This window comes from Acipenser ruthenus, chromosome 32 (assembly GCF_902713425.1).
Source record: "Acipenser ruthenus chromosome 32, fAciRut3.2 maternal haplotype, whole genome shotgun sequence".
Taxonomy (NCBI): Eukaryota; Metazoa; Chordata; class Actinopteri; order Acipenseriformes; family Acipenseridae; genus Acipenser; species Acipenser ruthenus.
Window position 1 is genome coordinate 5,238,032 of NC_081220.1, and position 22,738 is coordinate 5,260,769.

Here is a 22,738-nt window from a genome sequence, read left to right on the forward strand (position 1 = left end):
CAGTAATGCTGCAGATGGCAGTATAGGCTAAATAATGAACCCAAGTCAAATGCCTTTGTTGAAACTCTATCAGATTTGTACAAGTCAAGCACACGTGGGAAATAATAATACCATATCCTTTCTGCCAACGTTCATAATAATGAATACATCCTTATTTCAAAATATGTAGCTATTTAACTGATCTTTTCAAAACACCCATACACAAAAGCCTTATTTCTACTGAAAAACTAACTTGCTTCATGGCTGCTGCTACAGCACTCGGGCACGTTGTGCCTAGCGTTAGCGGACATAGGAGATAAGAAGACCTACAAAATATCACGCGCTGCAGTTTTTCAGTCCGGGGATTATTACAAATTAGCAGACTGTGCATTAAAATACACATGCATGGTGGGCGTCTCTGTTACAAAGAATTGTCACACTTTGTATTTATCTCCATAATGCGCCGGGACAAAATACGCAGATACTTTAAAATTATTTGGAGAATGCGGGCATCGATCCCGCTACTTCTCGCATGCTAAGCGAGCGCTCTACCATTTGAGCTAATTCCCCTTTAATGGTGCCAGGGATTCTCATAGGCTTCATCGCAGCTTGATACGAGCAAATCAGATTGTCAGTTGTTTTTTATTTTTATTTTGGCAATGTAGTCTGTGATTGCAAATTTAAAAAGATAATTTAATTAACTAAATAGCAAGTATTTCGACTAGATGTATGTTTTCAATTTCTTTAAAAAGTAGTCTCAGCTCGTTTATTCAGTCGCTTAGAAATCCACAATCTGTGTCCCGATGCAGCAGCGCTGTGTGCTGTGGCTCGAGCTTGTTTGACGAGGCAGACGATGCAAAAATGCCAATACTTGCTTTTGTATCACACGTCAAACTTAAGGTATGCTTTAACGGCTTGGCTGTCTCGAGTTAGTTTGTATTGTTAATGTAACACCTCGTTGTTGCCCAGTCATTGTTTCATATGAAGTAGAGCTTGCCAGTTGGGGGCGACGGTCTGCTAATAAAAGTTAAGTCTATATTTGCAAGGATCATTTCTAGAATGAAACACGTTTTGAAGGGATTGGTCTCGGTATCCACCAGGAGGAGTGGCAGTGTTTTCTTCTGAGCACCGAGCTGACAATGAGTGTTGTTATCGGGAACCTACTCGCTGCAAGGAATGACCACTTCAATCTTCAGTCGGGGGTTGCTGAAGGAAGGGGACACATTTTGAGTGTGTATCTCATTCCGGTAGAAACGTAGAAAAAAGAAACCATCAAGCCCACAATTGTTCAGTTGTTTAAATCAATAACCACATTTAAATTGATCATTGCTAATGTCAAAACAATTTAAGAACACTTTAAATAGGGCTTGACTAATATAAAAATATAGCAATGTCTTTTGCACTACGCAGGACTCGATTGAGTTTAAAATAGACATTACATCTGAAAATAACTTGTGCTTACCCCCACTTACAAGGAAGCTGTCAACCTTTGTATTCGTCCTCATAACGTGTTAGAAAATGTAAACAGCAGTTGGAGAATACCGAAGTCGGTCATCCTAGCATGTTAAACGAGGGCATTTCTCATGTAAGCTACTTCCACTAATAGATCGTTTATACTGTTCTCAATGGTCCGCATCCCAGCCTGAGACCACGATCCAGTGGCAGTCGGAGATGTTTTTCAAAGTAATATGTTATTTGAAATATTAAAACAATCTTTAGTTAAATAACACATGTTTCTACACAAAATATTTTTCAGTGACTTCGACAAGTAGCCAGTTTAGAACAAAAATGCAATCTGTGTTAGGAACGCTATTTTAGTCCAATTTAAAATGGAAATGAAAATGGTATTGAGTGCTGACAAGAGTTTGGTATCAGCTGTTGATTTCCTTGAAACAATCTTTTATAGTAAAATGAACAAATTGATTCATTTAAAAAATAAGTAAAAGTGAACTGTCAGAAGTGGGATTTGAACCCACGCCTCCATTCGGAGACCAGAACACACAATTCTTTGGAAAGACAGCGTCCTTGAGTCTGGCGCCTTAGACCACTCGGCCATTCTGACAAGCTGCGGTTGCTTTAGTAGAAAACCGCATTATTTCATTTCAGCACAGACTAGGGTTGTCTATTGTATCAAGGCCCGATTGGGTTTATTACGCACATACTAACTTGCTCCATGAATGATGTAATGACAAGTGTAAAAAAAGAATCAGATTGAAGCCAACCCACGAAAGTAAGATTCTTTATTTCAATATCGGTATAGCTTTAAAGGATGCACGCATTTTACAATAGCAATTGCTATATGACAATGACCAATAAGTAATTGTGTTGCAATACTTTATACAATGTGAACAGAATCAGACATTGCTCCGTTGCCTCGAAGAAACATCTACAATTTGTATTTAAAAAGGACACCCAACGTGGGGCTCGAACCCACGACCCTGAGATTAAGAGTCTCATGCTCTACCGACTGAGCTAGCCGGGCTGACGGGAGAAAGTTTCTTTCTTTGAGGCGGGGTGAGAGAGGAAGTACCGACAGGTGCGTGGGACCTGAGATTCGGTGTGCTGCTGCTGTAGATGAGTGTTCTGGAGACGCGCTGTGTCTGTGTGTGCGGTGTTACAGCCGTGTGAGTATATTCCAAAAGTAAAGTGTTGGATAATTCGAGAGCTAGTCTGTTGAATAAAGCTCCGAGACGTGTGGTTAAATCCCGGTCTCATCAATTTTGTTTTGTTAGATTAAAAGTGTTCCAGCAGCAGGTAAATGTCCCCACACCTTTTGGTTCTGTTTACTTATTCTACACCGCTGCTAAACCCGAACGTTGCTGCTAATTATCTTAACTAAACTTGTATTGTTGTTGAATTGCTCTAATATAGTTAAGCCTGTAATGTTGCAGCTAACGTTCCCTAATACTGTTAAAACTTGTGTGTATTAACAATCTGGCTTTTGTTGTTGTACCCTTGCTGCGAAGAGCTGTTTCCAATCACCTAGCACTCTTAAAGAGAAGTGTAATCGCTGCTATATGTTGGTCTAATACCCCATGCTTTTAAAATGTGGCTATTGGCTGGCTTTATTCAATTTCCCCTCCTTGTTTTTAGTACAACTTTAATACATTGTATTTTTTAGTTATTTGAACTGATTTATGTGACTCATGGATCATTGTAATAAAGCTTTGTGAATTGTTATTCTGCCTTTGTCATTCTGTTGTCATTCCTATTCCAAACCTTTTAATTAATTATTAGTAGTGTCGGTATTAGGACTCTCACTGGGTGTCACTGGGTGTGGCTGCTACAATCCCATATAGAATGCGACAAAACAGGTCGCCCTCCTTCATATAAACAGAAAAAGAATAAGTACACACAGACACACGAGTTGATTTACTGCAGCGTCAGACATCGGAGGTTCAGCAGTGTACTGCAATGTTGTAAAAAGACGTGTCTAATTCAGGATGGTTGAGCTAGCTTTGGCGCTGCGTTCAGATCACAGTTACCCTGGAAGCGTGGGTTCGAATTCCATTTCTGACAGCTCTGTTTGTTCATTAACCACTCAGCCACGGCTACATGCTCTCACGGTTTTCCGTGAAAACAGCCGTATTATTGTCAAAAGAAGCAAACGACACCCGCAGTAATGCTGCAGATGGCAGTATAGGCTAAATAATGAACCCAAGTCAAATGCCTTTGTTGAAACTCTATCAGATTTGTACAAGGCAAGCACACGTGGGAAAATTAAATACAATATACTTTCTGTTAACGTTCATAATAATGAATTCATCTTTATTTCAAAATACGTAGCTATTTAACTGATCTTTTCAAAACACCCCCATCCACAAAAACAAAGTAGTTATTTATTTCAACTGAAAAACTGACTTGCTTCATGGCTGCTGCCAGAGCACTTGAGAACGTTCTGGCTAGCGTGAGCAGACTAAGCAGATAACAAGATCTACAAAATATCACATGCCAATAAAACTTACCATAATTATGTTCATTTTATTACTATTTATTTAGCAGACGCCTTTATCCGTGGCGACTTACAGAGACTAGGGTGTGTGAACTATGCATCAGCTGTAGAGTCACTTACATTTACATCTCACCAGAAAAACGGAGCACAAGGAGGTTAAGTGACTTGCTCAGGGTCACACAATGAGTCAGTGGCTCAGGTGGGATTTGTACCGGGAGACCTCCTGGTTACAAGCCCTTTATCTTTAACCACTGGACCACACAGCCTCCTATAACAAAATCAGACCCCAGATGGGACTCGAAACCACAATCCACGGCTTAGAAAGCCAGTGCCTTATCCATTAGGCCACAAGGGCTGACACGAAAAGCACTTTTGGTAGTAATAAAGAAAGTCGGAACAATAGTATCGTGGTTTAATACAACATATCCAAGCCATCGTTGGTGTTCAAACACAGCAGAGTGTTACATTGGGAAAGTGCCGTACTTGTCAGTACGTATTTGACATTCATGTGGGAAGATTTAAGATTGTGAAGAAGTTTAAATATGCTGCGTATTTGCGCATTGGGAACCTTACATAATTAGGTTTTTGATTAATGCCACTTTCTTACAGACAGTAATCAAGGTGACGATACAAGACCAGAGCCAATAAAGCAGTTATTTTCCTGACCTTTCATTACCATATTCTACTGTGCTTGTTCAGAATATGCGTGAATCGTGAAAACGTCTTGAGAATATGTGAACAAAGCCAGCATTCACTTTATTGATCACCATGTGGATTAGCCGCTATTGGAACACAGATGATTGTGTTAAAGATGTTAATAGACTTTTAATGTACACGTTTTAGAGCTAAACGTTTGTTGAGACAGTTCAAGCGCTGTAGCAGTGTTTAACTATTTCCTGGATGTTTGCCTTTTGGTCTTACTCTGGAAAAAGTAATAATAATAATAATAAAAAGTAGGCAAAACCATTTTTTGAGAAACCGCATTTGGGAGAAAAACTAACAGTTTGGAAACACTTTTGCAAAGGCATTGGATTCTATTGTGCTGTTTCCAAACTGTTGAACGTTTCTCATTACATGCAGGTTTACTGGCTTGACAAAAAGGCGATTGACGAAAAGAATGCTGTCTCGATAGCAACATCGCGTCAAGCTGAAATAGCTCAGTTGGGAGAGCGTTAGACTGTAACGGTCCCTGCTTCGATACCGGGTTTTTGTAAACAGCACGACTAGGCTTATTTGTTCTTAATTAATTTTTTGAATTAAAAAAAACAGCACACTTTTTCTTTAGTGTAATTGGAGGAAATAAAAACGTATTATAGTGCCATTTTCTAATGCGATTAAGAAATGCAAAAAGCATCATCCCTGCGTGGGCTTGAAACACCAACCTTTCGATTAACAGCCGAACGTGCTAACCGATTATGGTGTTTTATTGGATAACACCCTGGGAGCTCAACAGAACAGTGTGTATGCATATTGCTAAAATGGAAACCAAATATACACGATTCAAATGGGAATCGTATTCAGATTTTAAGCACAAATTTGATAGACTTCACAGTGCAAAGGAGGAAGGCAGACAATGCAAATGAGGCAACTGGCTCCTACTTTTTAAATCATATGAGAAACTTGAACCCAATTAAGCTTTTAACCGCCTGCAGTTTGGAATGAGTTTGAAATGTTGTTGTAACACCTCACTGGGCAACAGCAATTGCATTATATGAAAGCTCCTGTTAATTTCTCAGCGGCACAGCTACCGGTGCCACTCAGAGTTGGAGGGAGACGGTCGGCCACTTGCCCATAACAATACTTTCCGGGATCATTTCTATAGCGATTTGCCAGCGAAATGCGTTTTTAAAGTGTTTGGACTCGCTATCCACGAGGAAGAGTGAGAGTGTTCGCATTTGAGCGTGAAGGAGACAGTGAGTGTTGTTTTTGGCCAACTGCTCGCTGTTATTGGTGACTCCTCCAGTGTTTCTTAGGGGGCAGGAGGAAGCGGACACGTTCTGAGTGGGTATCTTACCAAAAGGTACGCAAGACGAACTACAGTTGCAAAGCACTGCTGCTTTTTCGATGATTGATTAAAACTATCAATCTGACTGAAAACACGGATCACATTAATTGTGATCGGTTTGATACCAATAGGCTTACATGACAGGTATTGTGTATAGACAATGTCATATAAACAGAAATGAACACGGACAGTGTTTTTTTAAGGGCTGACTCATTTTAATGTTCGATTTTTTACATGTCGTAATTGTGCCGCCTGTGATATTGCGTTTGAAACTAGAGATAATGTGAGATAATGTCTGTTACTGGCGGATAGTTTACAAATGTACTCAATTATGTTACAACTTTTGTGTCTACGAAACATATCTGTAACATTTATGTAATGCCTGTGTGTTTTTTTCATGAAGTTAATTTGCTAACAGACTGTTCTGATTTGTTTCTAACCGTGAAGCGATCGCTCTGTTTGCCGTATATTTTCTGTCTGTAAGAGGAGTGTCCTTGTGATCCCATATAGAATGCGACGAAACAGGTCGCCCACCATAATATAAAGAGAAAAAGAATAAGTTCACACACACACCAGGTGATTTACTGCAGCGTCAGACATTGGAGGTTCAGCAGTGTACTGCAGTGTTGGGCAAAGTCGTCGGTGTAAGTCAGGATGGCCGAGCGGTCTAAGGCGCTGCGTTCAGGTCGCAGTCTCTCTGGAGGCGTGGGTTCGAATCCCACTTCTGACAAATCTTTTTTGTTCATTTATTTCTTAAAACGTCCACTGAATGCTTGGTAATTTGATTTGTTTTTCTTTTTAGTATTCAAATCACAAGGTTGTTAAATGAGAGAAAGTCACCGCAAGCCTGCACCTCACCACATCCTTCACACTGTTAAACTGCCTCATTATGACGAGGCCTCTAATTATGCCTTTCCGATACTTTGAATGTGTTATTATTCAGTTTAACATGAGAACATCTTAGTAGAACAATCATAATGTCCGCAGGACTTATTTTCCTCGGCTTCTAGTAACAAGCTTTGAGTGTGGGCCGGTTAGCTCAGTTGGTTAGAGCGTGGTGCTAATAACGCCAAGGTCGCGGGTTCGATCCCCGTACGGGCCATGGCTTTTCTTCTTTAAGGAAACCACAGCATTTGTAATGGTGCCAAAATGAACAATCTTTAACAAAATTAACCGAAGCGATATGAAGTACAACCAGTAATATTTCAGACTTCCTGAGCTTTAAACATGTATTAACAATGAACACATACAATCAATTAAAAACAAAGCTTACGTAGTCGGCAGGATTCGAACCTGCGCGGGGAAACCCCAATGTTTTCAAGTCCATCGCCTTAACCACTCGGCCACGACTACATGCTCGCACGGTTAGTTGTGAAAATATCCAAAAGAAGTAAAAGGCTCCCGCAGTAATGCTGTAGATGGCAGTATAGGCTAACTAATGAACCGAAGACAAATGCCTTTGTTGAAACTGTCAGATTTGTACAAGGCAAGCACACGTGGGAAAAGTAAATACAATATACTTTCTGTTAACGTTCATAATAATGAATACATCTTTATTTCAAAATACGTAGCTATTTAACTGATCTTTTCAAAACACCCCCATCCACAAAAACAAAGTATTTATTTATTTCAACTGAAAAACTGACTTGCTTCATGGCTGCTGCCAGAGCACTCGAGCACGTTCTGGCTAGCGTGAGCGGACTAAGCAGATAACAAGATCTACAAAATATCACATGCCAATAAAACTTACCATAATTATGTTCATTTTATTATTATTTATTTAGCAGACGCCTTTATCCGTGGCGACTTACAGAGACTAGGGTGTGTGAACTATGCATCAGCTGTAGAGTCACTTACATTTACATCTCACCCGAAAAACGGAGCACAAGGAGGTTAAGTGACTTGCTCAGGGACACACAATGAGTCAGTGGCTGAGGTGAGATTTGTACCGGGGGACCTCCTGGTTACAAGCCCTTTATCTTTAACCACTGGACCACACAGCCTCCTATAACAAAATCACACCCCACATGGGACTCAAAACCACAATCCGTGGCTTAGAAAGCCAGTGCCTTAGCCATTAGGCCACAAGGGCTGACACGAAAAGCACATTTGGTAGTAATAAAGAAAGTGGAAACAATAGTATCGTGGTTTAATACATCATATCCAAGCCATCGTTGGTGTTCAAACACAGCAGAGTGTTACATTGGGAAAGGGCCGTACTTGTCAGTACGTATTTGACATTCATGTGGGAAGATTTAAGATTGTGAAGAAGTTTAAATATGCTGCGTATTTGCGCATTGGGAACCTTACATAATTAGGTTTTTGATTAATGCCACTTTCTTACAGACAGTAATCAAGGTGACGATACAAGACCAGGGCCAATAAAGCAGTTATTTTCCTGTCCTTTCATTACCATATTCTAGTGTGCTTGTTCAGAATATGTGTGAATCGTGAAAACGTCTTGCGAATATGTGAACAAAGCCATTATTCACTTTATTGATCACCATTTGGATTAACCGCTATTGGAACACAGATGATTGTGTTAAAGATGTTAATAGACTTTTAATGTACACGTTCCCTTTCAAGTCGAAAATAACCATCAAGGTATGGGACATTGCCGTCAGCAGTAGGGATTGGCTGAGCTTTATGTCAAAGCTGCCGATAGGCCTCCGCGCAACCTGCCGTGTAAGCCCGCCCCCCTCGGAGCTTACTATACGCAGCGCACGGAGAGTCACTTCCTCTTTTGCCTTCAGCCTCAGTAGCGGTAGGAATTAGAGCTATTTAACTGATTGTACTCACTAAAGCTTAGGCTTGAGAAGCTGGTTAATCCCCTTCTCCAAGTTTATTTCAGTTATACTCTCCGGAGTTATTATTATTATTATTATTATTATTATTATTGTTATTGTATTATTATTGAGGATTATATATTGTTTTACTTTATATATTCCTTCTTGCTTTGCTTCGGCATCGCGTTCTTCGTGGTCTCCCCGTCTTTCCTCTGTTCTTATAATTTATTGTGTTGGGTTTTTGTATTTTATTGTGTATATATATATTTGTTATATATATATTGTATATATTTTGTCTTTCGGACGCGTGTTGCGTTGGCCTTGGCCCACGCGCATTTTGCATCCTCGGTCTAGCTTAGGCTAGACCTAGCTAGACCGTGTGTGTGTGCGTGTAGTCTGCTCTGCAGTGTTCCCACCCGCGGCGCATTCCCGCCACGTGGTATTGCACTACACTCTTACCTTCTGCAGCGGCCAAAAAAAAAAAAAATTCCCTTCACTATACAGAGGAAGACAACCACCAACGTGCAAAATCCCCAGCACCTTCAGGTAGGTATTGCACAGCATCAGACGCCGTAACAGCAAGCGTCTCCGCTTGGCGGGTCAGCTGACGCTTAGGCGTCCGTGCTAGCGTTCCAAACTCGGTACTCGCGCTTCGGCGCTCGCGCTCCGGCGCTTTTGGTGTCAGCGCTTGTGCGCTTGGTGCAGCGCTTCGCCGCTTTGTGCAGCGCTTCTGCGCTTGGTGCTTAGTGCTTCTGCACTTGGGGCTCAGTGCTCGACGCTCGACGCTTCGGCGCTCGGTGCTCGACGCTCGGTGCACGTTCCATCAACGTTGGTGCTCGGTGCTCGACGCTCGGTGCTCGACGCTCGGTGCTCGACGCTCGGTGCTCGACGCTCGGTGCTCGACGCTTAGGCGCTCGGTGCTCGGCGCCTCGACGCACGCACCCTCGACGCACGCACCTCGGCACTCGGCGCTCGACGCCTCGACGCGCACACCCTCGACGTTTGACGCACGCACCTCGGTGCTCGACGCTTCGGCGCTCGACGCACGCACTTCAGGTGCTTGACGCTGGTGTCCGACGCTTTGGCGTTCGACGCACACACCTCGCGTTTAACGCGACAGTGCTCGACGCACACTCTTGGTGCTTGGCGTCAATACTAGACGCTTCGGCGTTCTACTATGTCTGGGTTCCACCGTTGCGTGACCTGTCAGGCCAAGTTGCCTGCTAACGACCCTCATGAGGACTGCGTCGCATGCTTGGGGCCGGACCATGCCACATCTGCCCTGGCAGATAGGGCATACTGCCAGCTATGTGCAGGGTTTCAGACACGCACCCTTCACCAGAGAGCTAGGAAGGCGGTTGGAGGTCGTTCCCCATCCTCGGGCTCGTTCCACACCGTCTCGGCCCCACCATCATCTGTCGTGTCGCTGCCGGCGACGTCTCAGCTCCCTCTGAGCCCATCTTCCCAGCTTACAGCTGGTCAGAGGTCTCCAATTAGACGTGCTCGGGAACGTTCCGGCAGTCCCTCCCCTCGCGGGGCTCGCCCCCGTCGGGAGTCTCGATCCAGATCTCGATCGCCTCGCCGGAGAAGGGGTAGGCGCTATCAGGACACATCTGGGGTGGCTGAGCTCACCTCCAAGATGTCGCAGTTTATGGAGCTCATGATGGGACAATAATCCTTCCTCATGACCCTAGCGAATGTGGCGCCTCGGGCCCCAGAGATGGTAACAGGACCCAGCGCTAGTCAGCCGATGGTTCCTCCACCAGTGCCCCAGGAAGTAGAGTGGGACGCCGATGCTGTCTCAAGGGACGCATCTGACGCAGACCCGCTCTTTGAAGACACTGAGGTGGCATCCCAGCACTCTGGGCAGGACGACCCTGAAATGTTGGATACTAATGACCCTATCTGGTCAGTGGTGGAGAGGGCAGCCCGTCACTTGGGCGTGGACTGGCCTGCGTTAGAGCCAACACGGCGCTCTCTATTTGAGTTGCCATCGGCTCCGCCACTTCAGTCCAGGATGCTCCCGGCATTCCCGGATTTTATTAAGGAGGTGCAGTCCACCTGGGGAGCTCCGGCCTCCGCCCCTGCGACTTCTCGCAAGGCTTCGGCTTTCACCATGCACGGGGCGAGCGAAGCTGGGTTAGCGTCTTTTCCACCAGTGGGCGCCGCGTTCGCCGCGCTAGTAAAGGCGGCGACATTATCGGGGCTGGCTAAGGACCCTTCCTGCCCTAACAGGCAGTGTAGGACTACGGAGGCCCACCTAAAAAAGGGTTATGCCGCGGCTACAGAGGCAGTTAGACTGTCTAACGTGGCCAGCCTCCTGACAGTCTACCAGGCGGCGCTGATTCGCGACCTGCCTGAGTCCCCATCCGTCGGACTTAGAACCGAGCTGGGTGCAGTTGCGCAGCTTTTGGTTAAGCTGGCTCAGCTGAATGCGCGAGCACAGGGCAGGAGCATTGCTTCCCTTGTGGTGGCAAGGAGGCAGCTCTGGCTCTCTCAGGCCAGGGTACAGGAGCCTGATAAGGCCCCGTTGCTAGATGCTCCTATATCACCGGGGCACACGTTTGGCCCAGCGGTGGAGGAGATGCTGCAACGCTCCGTCAAGGCGCGTGAGGCGTCGAAGCAGTTGGCTAAGATGTGGCCAAGCAAGCCTTTCCAGCCAAGGCAGCCGCAGGAGCGCCAATGGCGCAGGGCGCCGCCGCAGCAGCAAGCGCACCCACAGGGCAGTAAAACCGTCCCTTTGGGGGTTTAAGCACGCAGCCAACCCGCGTTTGCAAGACCGCAGCGCGGAGGGTGGCGCCCCAGAGGAGGTAGCAGACCACGCCCTCGTGGCTCTGGCCAGGCCCCTCGTGAGCGAGCGCAGCCTAAGCAGCCCTGAGAAACCCCGGCAGCCGTTAACCCACCCCTAAACTGTTCCACAGCTCCTATTCTGGCAACAATGCACCAATGACATCTGGGTGCGCAAAACTATACTCACCGGGTACACCCTTCAATTCCGGTTAAATCCCCCCCCCCTTCAGGGGAGTGGTGGTAACTGCAGTGAAGGACTCGGTTCAGTCCTCAGCTCTAAATGCAGAAATACAGGCATTGCTCAAGAAGCGTGCCATTCAACTAGTAGACCCTGCTCTGACCGACCAGTGGTTCTACTCCAAGTACTTCCTAGTGCCAAAAAAGGACGGCGGGCTCCGCCCTATTTTAGATCTGCGACTACTGAACAAATACCTATGGGTGTTGTCGTTCAAGATGCTTACGCACAGGCACATTGTCCAGTCTGTCCGGCAGGGCAATTGGTTTACCACCGTAGACCTCACAGATGCATACTTTAACGTTCCCATCTGTCCAGGTCACAGGAAGTACCTACGTTTCGCATTTCAGAGCAGGGTCTACGAGTTTTGTGTCCTGCCATTCGGCCTGTCTCTAGCTCCTCTAACCTTTTCGAAGTGTATGGACGCCATTTTAGCCCCATTGCGGGCTCAAGGTATCCGACTGCTGAACTATCTGGACGACTGGCTCGTCTGCGCGCAGTCAAAGGAGCAGTTGGCACAGCACACAGTGATGGTTACAGACCATCTTCAGCGGCTAGGTCTGAAGGTCAATTCAGAAAAGAGCCGCCTTGTGCCGAGCCAACAGACCGAATTCTTGGGTCTGCATCTGGACTCTGTGTCCATGGAAGCGACCCTGTCGACACAAAGAGTTGCCTCACTGGAGCGGTGTCTCTCCCTATTCAGGTTGAGAGAAACAGTCAGCATGGAGCTCTGTCAGCGCATGCTGGGGTTGATGGCTGCCGCCTCGCAAGCCCTTCCTTTGGGCTTACTACACCAGAGACCTCTGCAGGCCTGGTTCAATGCCTTCGCGTTGCATCCGCAGAGAGACAAACACCGCAGGTTGAGGGTATCCCGAACCTGCTGGGAAGCACTGCGCTGGTGGAAAGTTCCGTCGAACATCCGCCAGGGCGTATGCTTGGGTCCCATCTTCCGAAGGGAGGTTATTACGACCGACGCTTCCAACCAGGGTTGGGGAGCAGTCTGGAACGGGTCGGGGACTCGCGGAGTGTGGTCAGGACCCTGGAGGTCGGCCCACATCAATACTTTGGAACTTCTTGCCAGTGCTTCTAGGCAAGCACGTGTTAGTGCGGTCCGACAACACCACGGTAGTGGTGTATATCAACCGCCAGGGTGGCTTGCGGTCCCCCGGTCTTCACCGGATGGTAACACGGCTATTGCTTTGGGCTCAACCGCGTTTAGCCTCTCTGCGGGCGGTTCACCTACCGGGCAGAGTCAATTACGCAGCGGATCTCCTGTCCAGAGGAGGTCCTCTTGCAGGCGAATGGCGTCTTCACCCTCGGGTGGTGGAGCGCATTTGGGACTGGTTCGGCACAGCGCAAGTCGATCTCTTCGCTTCGCGAGAGACCACGCACTGCCCCCTATGGTTCTCGGTGAAGGACCTCGACAGCCCCCTAGGAGTCGATGCACTGGCTCACGAATGGCCGCCAGGGCTCCTGTATGCATTTCCACCGATTTCGATGCTCCCCGCCTTCTTGGAGAAGGTCAGGGTAGAGCAATCGACAGTGATCCTGATCGCTCCTCGGTGGCCTCGGAGGATATGGTTCCAGAGTCTAGTGCAGTTGTTGCACTGTCGCCCGAGGGAGCTCCCTCTGCGAGCGGACCTGTTGTCCCAAGCCCAAGGAGGGCTATGGCACCCGAAACCCAAGCTCATGCAGCTATGGGCTTGGCCCCTGAGCGGGAGCGCCTGTCAGCCTTAGGGCTTTCAACGGCGGTTATATCCACCATTCAGAGTGCGAGAGCGCCCTCTACTCGGTCGCAATATGCGTATAAGTGGCAATTATTTCAGAGTTGGTGTCTGGCTGAGGGCCATGACCCGGTCTCCTGCCCTATGGCAGTGATATTACAGTTTCTGCAGAAGCTGTTAGATGAGGGTAAGTCTCCCTCTACACTTAAAGTGTATTTGGCCGCTATTTCGGCTTGCCATGTACGCATTGACGGGTTATCACCTGGTTGCCATTTCCTGGCATCTCAGTTCCTAAAGGGCGCAAGACGCTTGCGGCCTCCAAGGTCGACCAGTTTACCGTCATGGAGCCCTGATGTGGTGCTAGAAGCCCTTTCCAAGGCACCGTTCGAGCCTCTCCACAGTGTGGATATGAAGTTCGTGTCTATTAAGACTGCGTTTTTGCTGTCAGTGGTATCAGCAAAACGTGTGGGCGAGTTACATGCACTTTCGGTGCATCCATCATGTACTCGTTTCGCAGGAGACGGTTCTAAGGTCTCCATGCGTCCAAATCCGGCCTTTTTACCCAAGGTCATATCCCCGTTTCTCATGAACCAACCAGTCGAGTTGATGGCGTTCCATCCTCCTCCTTTTTCTTCCCCAGAGGAAGAGCGGTTACACACGCTCTGCCCTGTGCGGGCATTGAGGTGTTATATTGCACAAAGACTGTGAGGCAAACAGAACAGCTGTTCATATGCCATGGTTCTAAAACTTTGGGTCAGCCGTTGTCTAAGCAACGCCTTTCTCATTGGATAGTGGATGCTATTCAGTTAGCATATGATTCTATGGGCCTTCCGCCACCAGGGCAGTTGAAGGCACATTCCACTAGGGGTATGGCAACATCCTGGGCCCTCTTTAGAGGGGTGCCGATGTCTGACATTTGCGCTGCAGCCAGTTGGGTTACACCGCATACATTTATGAGGTTCTACCGGTTAAATGTACTGGAATCCTCTGCTCTGTCATTTGGAGCATCTGTGTTGCACTCTATGACGCCTCAGGTTGTGGACGTCTAGAGTGGTTGACAATATGGTGTGACTATTCCACCTTGGGACAGGTGTCATTGCGAGCATAGACGCTGAGGCGCAGCTCCGCATATGTGTAGATGTACTGCCTACGCAGTTGCGTTATGACGTAAGGCTGTCCTACTGCCGAGAATCCTCCCTCGCGACGGCTTGGGTACACTGTTCCCATACCTTGATGGTTATTTTCGACTTGAAAGGGAACGATAGGTTGCGGATGCAACCCCGGTTCCCAGAAAGAGAAAATAACCATCAAGCCGCCAGGTCGCTCTGGAGGCCTTCACGGCCTGAAGGGCAAAAGAGGAAGTGACTCTCCACGCGCTGCGTATAGTAAGCTCCCTGGGGGGCGGGCTTACACGGCAGCTTGCGCGGAGGCCTATCGGCAGCTTTGACATAAAGCTCAGCCAATCCCTACTGCCTGACGGCAATGTCCCATACCTTGATGGTTATTTTCTCTTTCAGGGAACCGGGGTTGCATCCGCAACTTATCGTTTCGATCCCTCTTGTGAGATTGGCGAGCGGCCATTACTCTTTTCTACTACATGAGGCCTCGTGTAGTTGCAGATACCGTGTGGAGAGCTGTTCTGGTGCTGTAAGGAGACCCCACGGGCCTAGCAGCTCGGCTGAATCGGCTGCATACCCCGGCATCCACCGCGGTTCTCCCGCCGACCTTCAGGCTTGGAACAGCGCCTACCCGGCCCCGATTGTCTTGGCACCGGTGTAACCACCTACGTGCCGACCGCGCCCACCATCGGCACCGACTGTCTCGGCACCGAGTGTTCGGCACCGACAGCGTTCTCCTCGGCGCCGATCCCGCCTAGTCGCCATGTCAGTGCAGTCAACTGAGTCCTCCGCTGGTTTCCACCAGGGCGACCAGTGCGCGACGAAGCTGCCCAGTCAGGATGAGCACCGGTCCTGCGCCAGATGCTTAGGGGCAGACCATGCGGTCAAAGCACTGGCAGGTGAGTTGGACTGCTCTCCATGCAGGAAGTTCTCCAAAAGAACTGAACGCAGGAGAGCAGCCCCAACCCCAGCAGAGTATCTCTCCCCAAGCCATGGGAGAATGAGGTCAGTGGTTCAGGGTCCTCCGCAGAGGTCCTCTAGGACCCCACGTCGGATTAGAACTCATGACCCCTTGGGTTACATTTATTTATTACACAAATAATATTATCTCTACATCTGTGAATAACTTATTTTAACATGCTTATGTGTTTTAGTGGTGGGATTTAATTTACCAGCATCAGCCAAATCAACATTGTTGTGCTACATGTATTCATTTATAGCAATATTTATTCAAACATTTTAATAATTTCTATATTTAAAAAAGTATGTATTTCTACGTGTATTTGTTTACATTTGCATTCATGTATTTATTCATTTATAAAATCGTGCTGTGTTTTGTACTTGCTCTTATTAGAACTGAAGTCACTGAGCCCGATCTTGGATAGATTTGCGCACCACTTAAACGGCCGTTATGTGCAAATGCGCATAATTTTCTATATTCGAAACGTCCTTTTGCGCATCACAATCCATTCTGCGCTGTGCAGAAATAAAATGTATGCATCGCACAATATGGGGGGAGTGGCCGACAATATGCGTGATCCTGCTATTTTCAAAAGTATGTGCCAAGCACAAAACCAGTTTTGCGAGGCATAGAATAACGCTTTTAAAAAGCAAGCGTTAACTCCGCGCACATCCCCCCAGGACTCACACAAGCACGGAACAGCAGGAGCTTTCCAAGGTACCGCTATGGGAAACACCCCGCGAGCGCACAAGACTCCATCCACATCTACAGTGGGACTATTATATGGTGATTACAGGACAGGAATTCAAAAGAACAATTGCGATAGTTGCTTCACTGTTTAAAAAAAAAACATGTTTAAAAAACAATCTGCAGGAAGCTGCTATCTCGACCGCTCTTTCAGACTGAAACATTAGGCTACTATTAACTTTTCTAAGCAAGCATTCTTGGTGCTGCAAGAATAGCTCCCAAAACAGAATGGAGAGTACAGTACGGTATGTGACATAGACCGAGCTGGCAAATACAAAACAACTGTCTGGAGAAGGAGCGGGCTCTGGAGGCAGGGGAGCGTAGCGGAGGTAGAGCCAGTCTTCTAGTGCAGGTGGAGTGGAGAGGTCGAGTGGGGGTGTAGGGAGAGATGGGGGTCTGGAGGTAGCTGGGTGCAGTCTGGTCAAGGCATCTGTAGGCTAGTACAAGAGTCTTGAACTGGATGCGAGTGGTGATCGGGAGCCAGTGGAGCAAGCGGAGTAGTGGACTAGCGTGGACAAAGCGAGGCAGAGAGAACACCAGGCGGGCAGCAGTGTTCTGGATGAGCTGGAGCGGACGGGTGGCGGACGCAGGGAGGCCAGCCAGGAGGGAGTTGCAGTAGTCTAGGCGGGAGAGTACCAGGGCCTGGACCAGGAGCTGGGTAGCATAGTTGGTGAGGAAGGGTCGGATTCTTCGGATGTTGCTGAGGAAGAATCGGCAAATGCGTGCCACAGTGGAGATGTGCTGGGAATAAGAGAGGCAGGGGTCCAGGGTGACTCCAAGGTTCTTAGCTGAGGAAGAGGGAGAGAGTGTGGTAGATTCCAGAGGAATAGAGATAGAGAGATCAGAGGAGGGGGAGGAGGAGGGAAAGAAAAGGAGGTCAGATTTAGAGAGGTTGAGTTTGAGGTGATGCAAGTGCATCCAGGAGGAAATAGCAGACAGACAGGTAGAGATACGGGAGGAGATGGTGGAGTCAGAGGTGGGGAAGGAGAGGAAAATCTGAGCATCATCAGCATAGAAATGGTATGAGAAACCATAGGATGCGATGAGGGGGCCCAGGGAGCAGGTGTAGAGAGAGAACAGGAGAGGACCCAGACTGACCCTTGGGGGACTCTAGTTAAGAGAGGGTGAGGTGTGGAGGTTGCTCCACGCCAGGTTACCTGGTAAGTGCGGTTGGAGAGGTAGGAGGAGAACCAGGCCAGAGCAGTGCCAGAGATCCCCAGGTCAGCAAGAGATGATAGTAGAATAGAGTGATCAACAGTGTCAAAGGCAGCAGAGAGGTCGAGGAGAATTAGGACAGAGGAGAGAGAGGCAGCTCGGGCACATTTAAGTGAGTTGGTGAAAGACAGGAGGGCGGTTTCAGTGGAGTGAGCAGAGCGGAAGCCAGATTGGAGAGGGTCAAGCAGAGAGTGGTTGGACAGGAAAGCAGAGAGCTGGCGGTGTACAGTCCGCTCGAGGGTTTTGGAGAGAAAGGGTAGGAGGGAGACAGGACGGTAGCTCTGGAGGGAGGTGGGGTCGAGGGTAGGTTTTTTGAGGAGGGGAGTGATAGAGGCTTTTTTGAAGGCAGAGGGGAAGATACCAGAAAGTAGAGAGATGAAGAGGAGTAGAGCAGGAGCAGCAGCTTGAAAGAGGTGAGTGGGGAGGGGGTCCAAGGCACATGTGGTGGGTTTGTGACCCTGGAGCAGGGAGGAGAGGTCAGAGTCTGAGAGGGGCAAGAAGGTGGAGAAGGGGGGTGAGTTAGTAGGGGTTGCAGTGGGTGTAGGAGTTGGAGCGGGAGGGGGTGCGGGGGAGGGAGAGGTGTTAAAGAGTTTGCGGATATCTGAGAATTTAGAAGAGAAGAAGGAGGCAAAGTCATCAGGGGAGATAGAGGAGGGAGGAGGAGGGGGGAGGGTTTAGGAGGGAGGAGAAGGTAGATAATAGTTTACGTGGGTTGTTAGTGGAGGCTTGGATTACAGATTGGAAATAAGCACATTTAGCAGAGGAGAGAGTAGAGGAGAAGGAGGAGAGGAGAGTGCGGTAAAGGTCTAGGGCAGCAGGGAGTTTGGTTCTCTTCCATTTCTTTTCAGCAGATCGCAGTGTGATTCTTGCCGAGCGGAGCGCAGAGGAGAGCCAGGGATGGGGAGGGGAGGGGCGAGCAGGACGGGAGGTGAGGGGACAGAGGGAGTCGAGGGAGGAGGTGAGTGAGGAGAAGAGGGTGGAGGTAGCAGAGTCTACGGAGAGTTGTGAAAAGGAGTCGATAGGAGGGAGGTGAGAGAGAGCAGTGGAGGCAAGGACAGAGGGGGAGAGAGAGCGGAGCTTACGGCGAGAGGTGACAGTGGGGGTAGGAGGAGCAGGGAGAGGGGGGAGAGACAGAGAAAAAGAGATGAAATAGTGATCATAGAGGTCCAGGGGGTGACAGAGAGGGTGGAGGGGCAGCAGGCCCTGGAGAAGGTGAGGTCCAGTTGACGGCCAGCTTTGTGGGTAGGAGGGGACGGAGAGAGACAGAAGTCGAAGGAGTGCAGGAGAGGGAGGAATCCAGCAGAGTGGCTGGGGTTGGATAGATGGATGTTGAAGTCACCCAACAGGACAGTCGGGATAGACAGAGAGGGGAGGGAGGAGAGTAGATAGTCGAGTTCATCCAGAAAGTGAGTGAGAGGCCCAGGGGGGCGGTACAGAACAACGAGCAGGAGTTGACAGGGAAAGGTTAGTTGGACTGCATGAAATTCAAAGGTATTGACAGAGAGCGAGATGAGATCGGAGGGGACAGAAAAGAGTAAGGAGGGAGAGAGGAGAAGACTCGTCCCACCTCCCCGTCCAGTGAGACGAGGGGTATGGGTCAGGACATAGAGAGAGGACAGGGCAGCAGGAGTAACAGTGTTATCAGGGGACAACCAGGTTTCAGTGAGAGCAAGGAATTCAAGCGAGAGGTGGGAGGCAAAGGCAGATATGAAATCAGCTTTGTTAGCAGAAGAGTGACAGTTCCAGAGTGCACCAGAGAGTGTGCGGGAGGGGGGGAGAGGCAGAGAAATGAGGTTAGAGGGGTTGGAGGAGCAGCAGCGGAGGGAGGGCAGAGGACGAGGACGAGAGGACAGAACAGGGATGTGAGAGACAGTCATAGCAGGGCAAGCAGGACAAAAGGCACAGTAGGAGCAGTAGGGTGGAGGGTACAGACCTGACTAGTAGATAGCTTCTTCTAGAGCCCCGTTAGGTTTGGATCTATTGGAATAGCGTCTCAGCGCAGGCCTCCCCTTGCTGGACTCCCACAGCTAGACTCCCGGCTCTTTTGTTGAGGCTCTTCTGTTGGCTGGCGCAGAAATAGGCTGCTTAATATATAAAGAACAACTGCGTGAAAACCAAACAGATAGCAAATCAACTTCTGTACAATTAAACCACTCACCTGGTACTAATCACACACCAACTCAGCTAATTCAAACACCACCTTACAAAGTTACCAAATGTAGTTAATTAAAAATTACTTGAAGCAGGAACTTGCCTATCTGCCTCAGTCCCTGGTTCCTGTAGACTGACCACTATTATATGCCCACCCTTAAATGGGTTCCACCTCACTTTGCAAGGGGACTGGCACAACTGCTAACTGCTCTATTGACAATACTTTTACACACTTCAAAGGGGATCACACCACTACAGGAGACTGTGTGGAGACCAATCCAAATGCAAACAACTCTCTTCAAGTTAATAAACCACCCTCCCTGATAATTACAAATTGCAAATCACCTTATTATTCAAATAACCACACTACCTGGTTTAAAATCACATACACACACTCCTCCCTAAATTGAAACACCAACTAATAATGATACTTAAATTGTTAATTAAAAATTAGTAGGAGCAGGACCAATTACCTATCTTGCCTCAGACACTGGTTACCTGTTGACTCCCACAGCTAGACTCCCGGCTCTTTTGTTGAGGCTCTTCTGTTGGCAGGCGCTTCTGGCTGGCGCAGAAATAGGCTGCTTAATATATAAAGAACAACTGCGTGGAAACCAATCAGATAGCAAATCAACTTCTATACAATTAAACCACTCACCTGGTACTAATCACACACCACATTACAAGTTACCAAATGTAGTTAATTAAAAATTACTTGAAGCAGGAACTTGCCTATCTGCCTCAGTCCCTGGTTCCTGTAGACTGACCACTATTATATGCCCACCCTTAAATAGAGTTATATTTAAGAGCAAGTAGTAACTGCAGTAGAGTATTTAATTATGGATGGACCAAACTTGCAGGTCGCCACTGTCACATTTTCCAGGAAATCACGGCTAATACTGAGAAAGAAAACAGATGAGAACCTAACAGAAAACTAGTGAAAAACACTGCACTGATTAACTGAACGGGTCAAATGTAGCCTACTGAATTACTGAATTGATGAATTGTTGAGGGGGGAGAGTGGCGCATCCAGCTGAGGCGCTTCATCTGAAATGCAGGGTGTGCCCTATAGCCTGGAGATCGCTGGTTCCAATCCAGACTATGCCATCGCCGACTGTGGAACAATGCCATCGCCGACAGGAACGCCGAGGGGGCGGCGTACAATTGGCAGAGTGCCACCCGGGTTGGGAGGGCTTAGGTCAGCTTGGTAATCATTGTCTCAACAAGCTCCAGCAACTCCTGTGGCGACCGGTCGCCTGCGAGTTGTGGGCGGAACTGCGTTTCCTCCAACACCGCTACAGCCAGGTGCGGTTGTCTTTGCTGTTGCAGTGTGACAAGAGGAGGGTGGCTGACGGCGTTTGTTTCAGAGGATGCGCATGATGAGTCTTCGTTCTCCCGAGTCGATACGGGAAGTTGCAGCAGCGCCATAAAAAACAATTGGATATTCCAAATTGGGAGATTTTTTTTAAAAATATTACAACAAAAAAAATAAATAGTTAAGCTTCAAAAAATCTATTTTTGACTGAGCGAGTTAAGTGTGTACGGTATCCTGACAACACAACACGTTGAAAACACAGAAAAGATGCTGAGAAAAAAAAAAAGTTTTCTATTTCCTGTTTAATTAAGAAAATACAATAAAAAAAGATTATTCTCTTACTTGTCTTCCTGCCATATCCCCTCTTTTTTGGTCAAATATTGAATATATTCGTATTCAATTTCAAACCACTGTTCTTTGTTCCCATGATGCATCTGTGATGGGCTGGGTTTTAAGCGATCGTGATAATTTCTGATATTTTATAGTGGCTGGACTTTATAATAATAAAAAAATGAAAAAGGGTAACGAGCGACAAATGCATTAATTTCTGTCGATTTGTTCTATTTTAATGGGTTATAATTTTACAAATTTAAAAGACATTCATTAAGAAAAGATAAAACTAATTTAATAACCTTTAAGAATTATGTTTTTATTGACAGAAATATATTTGATGTATGTGTGTTTGGCATGAAATCAAATAAAGTCCCATTGGATTTTGCTTGAAAAGAGGAAACACAAAAGGTGTTTTTTTAGGTTTTTATTTTTTAAATAAAGCATTTATTCAACATGTTTTTTTTTTTACAAAAATACATAAAAATACAACACAATACAACACGGAATGTTTTTTGACTGGACTGTATTGCATTAGCTGGCTCTCAGATCACCAGTACAGTACAGGGCTGTTAGATTAGACTGGACTGTATTGCATTAGCTGGCTCTCATATCTCCAGTATAGTACAGTGCTGTTAGATTAGACTGGAATGTATTGAATTAGCTGGCTCTCAGATCCCCAGTACAGTACAGTGCTGTTAGATTAGACTGGACTGTATTGAATTAGCTGGCTCTCAGATCACCAGTACAGTACCGTGCTGTTAGATTAGACTGGACTGTATTGAATTAGCTGGCTCTCATATCTCCAGTACAGTACCATGCTGTTAGATTAGATTGGACTGTATTGAATTAGCTGGCTCTCAGATCCCCAGTACAGTACAGTGCTGTTAGATTAGACTGGACTATATTGAATTAGCTGGCTCTCAGATCCCCAGTACAGTACAGTGCTGTTAGATTAGACTGGACTGTATTGAATTAGCTGGCTCTCAGATCACCAGTACAGTACCGTGCTATTAGATTAGACTGGACTGTATTGAATTAGCTGGCTCTCAGTTCCCCAGTACAGTACCGTGCTGTTAGATTAGACTGGACTGTATTGAATTAGCTGGCTCTCAGATCCCCAGTACAGAAGCGTGCTGTTAGATTAGACTGGACTGTATTGAATTAGCTGGCACTCAGATCACCAGTACAGTACTGTGCTGTTAGATTAGACTGGACTGTATTGCATTAGCTGGCTCTCATATCTCCAGTATAGTACAGTGCTGTTAGATTAGACTGGAATGTATTGAATTAGCTGGCTCTCAGATCCCCAGTACAGTACAGTGCTGTTAGATTAGACTGGGCTGTATTGAATTAGCTGGCTCTCATATCTCCAGTACAGTACAGGGCTGTTAGATTAGACTGGACTGTATTGAATTAGCTGGCTCTCA

General features: G+C 47.1%; 7 non-coding genes across 7 annotated transcripts; 4 read left to right on the top strand and 3 right to left on the bottom strand.

Moving 5' to 3' along the window:
* Nucleotides 1-1,008: 1,008 nt before the first annotated feature.
* On the top strand, nucleotides 1,009-1,214 carry LOC131703529 (small nucleolar RNA U3). Its single transcript, XR_009309970.1, has one exon. It is a non-coding gene; the product is annotated as a small nucleolar RNA U3 (small nucleolar RNA).
* A 716-nt stretch (nucleotides 1,215-1,930) lies between these two features.
* On the bottom strand, nucleotides 1,931-2,041 carry trnal-caa (transfer RNA leucine (anticodon CAA)). The gene is made up of 2 exons: nucleotides 2,004-2,041; nucleotides 1,931-1,976 (listed from the first exon to the last, which is right to left on the bottom strand). It is a non-coding gene; the product is annotated as a tRNA-Leu (tRNA).
* A 347-nt stretch (nucleotides 2,042-2,388) lies between these two features.
* trnak-cuu (transfer RNA lysine (anticodon CUU)) lies at nucleotides 2,389-2,461 on the bottom strand. The gene has a single exon. It is a non-coding gene; the product is annotated as a tRNA-Lys (tRNA).
* Nucleotides 2,462-5,722: 3,261 nt separating this feature from the next.
* Nucleotides 5,723-5,937, top strand: LOC131703427 (small nucleolar RNA U3). The gene has a single exon (XR_009309885.1). It is a non-coding gene; the product is annotated as a small nucleolar RNA U3 (small nucleolar RNA).
* Nucleotides 5,938-6,584: 647 nt separating this feature from the next.
* trnal-cag (transfer RNA leucine (anticodon CAG)) lies at nucleotides 6,585-6,666 on the top strand. Its single transcript has one exon. It is a non-coding gene; the product is annotated as a tRNA-Leu (tRNA).
* Nucleotides 6,667-6,964: 298 nt separating this feature from the next.
* Nucleotides 6,965-7,038, top strand: trnai-aau (transfer RNA isoleucine (anticodon AAU)). Its single transcript has one exon. It is a non-coding gene; the product is annotated as a tRNA-Ile (tRNA).
* A 170-nt stretch (nucleotides 7,039-7,208) lies between these two features.
* On the bottom strand, nucleotides 7,209-7,289 carry trnas-uga (transfer RNA serine (anticodon UGA)). The gene has a single exon. It is a non-coding gene; the product is annotated as a tRNA-Ser (tRNA).
* Nucleotides 7,290-22,738: the final 15,449 nt, after the last annotated feature.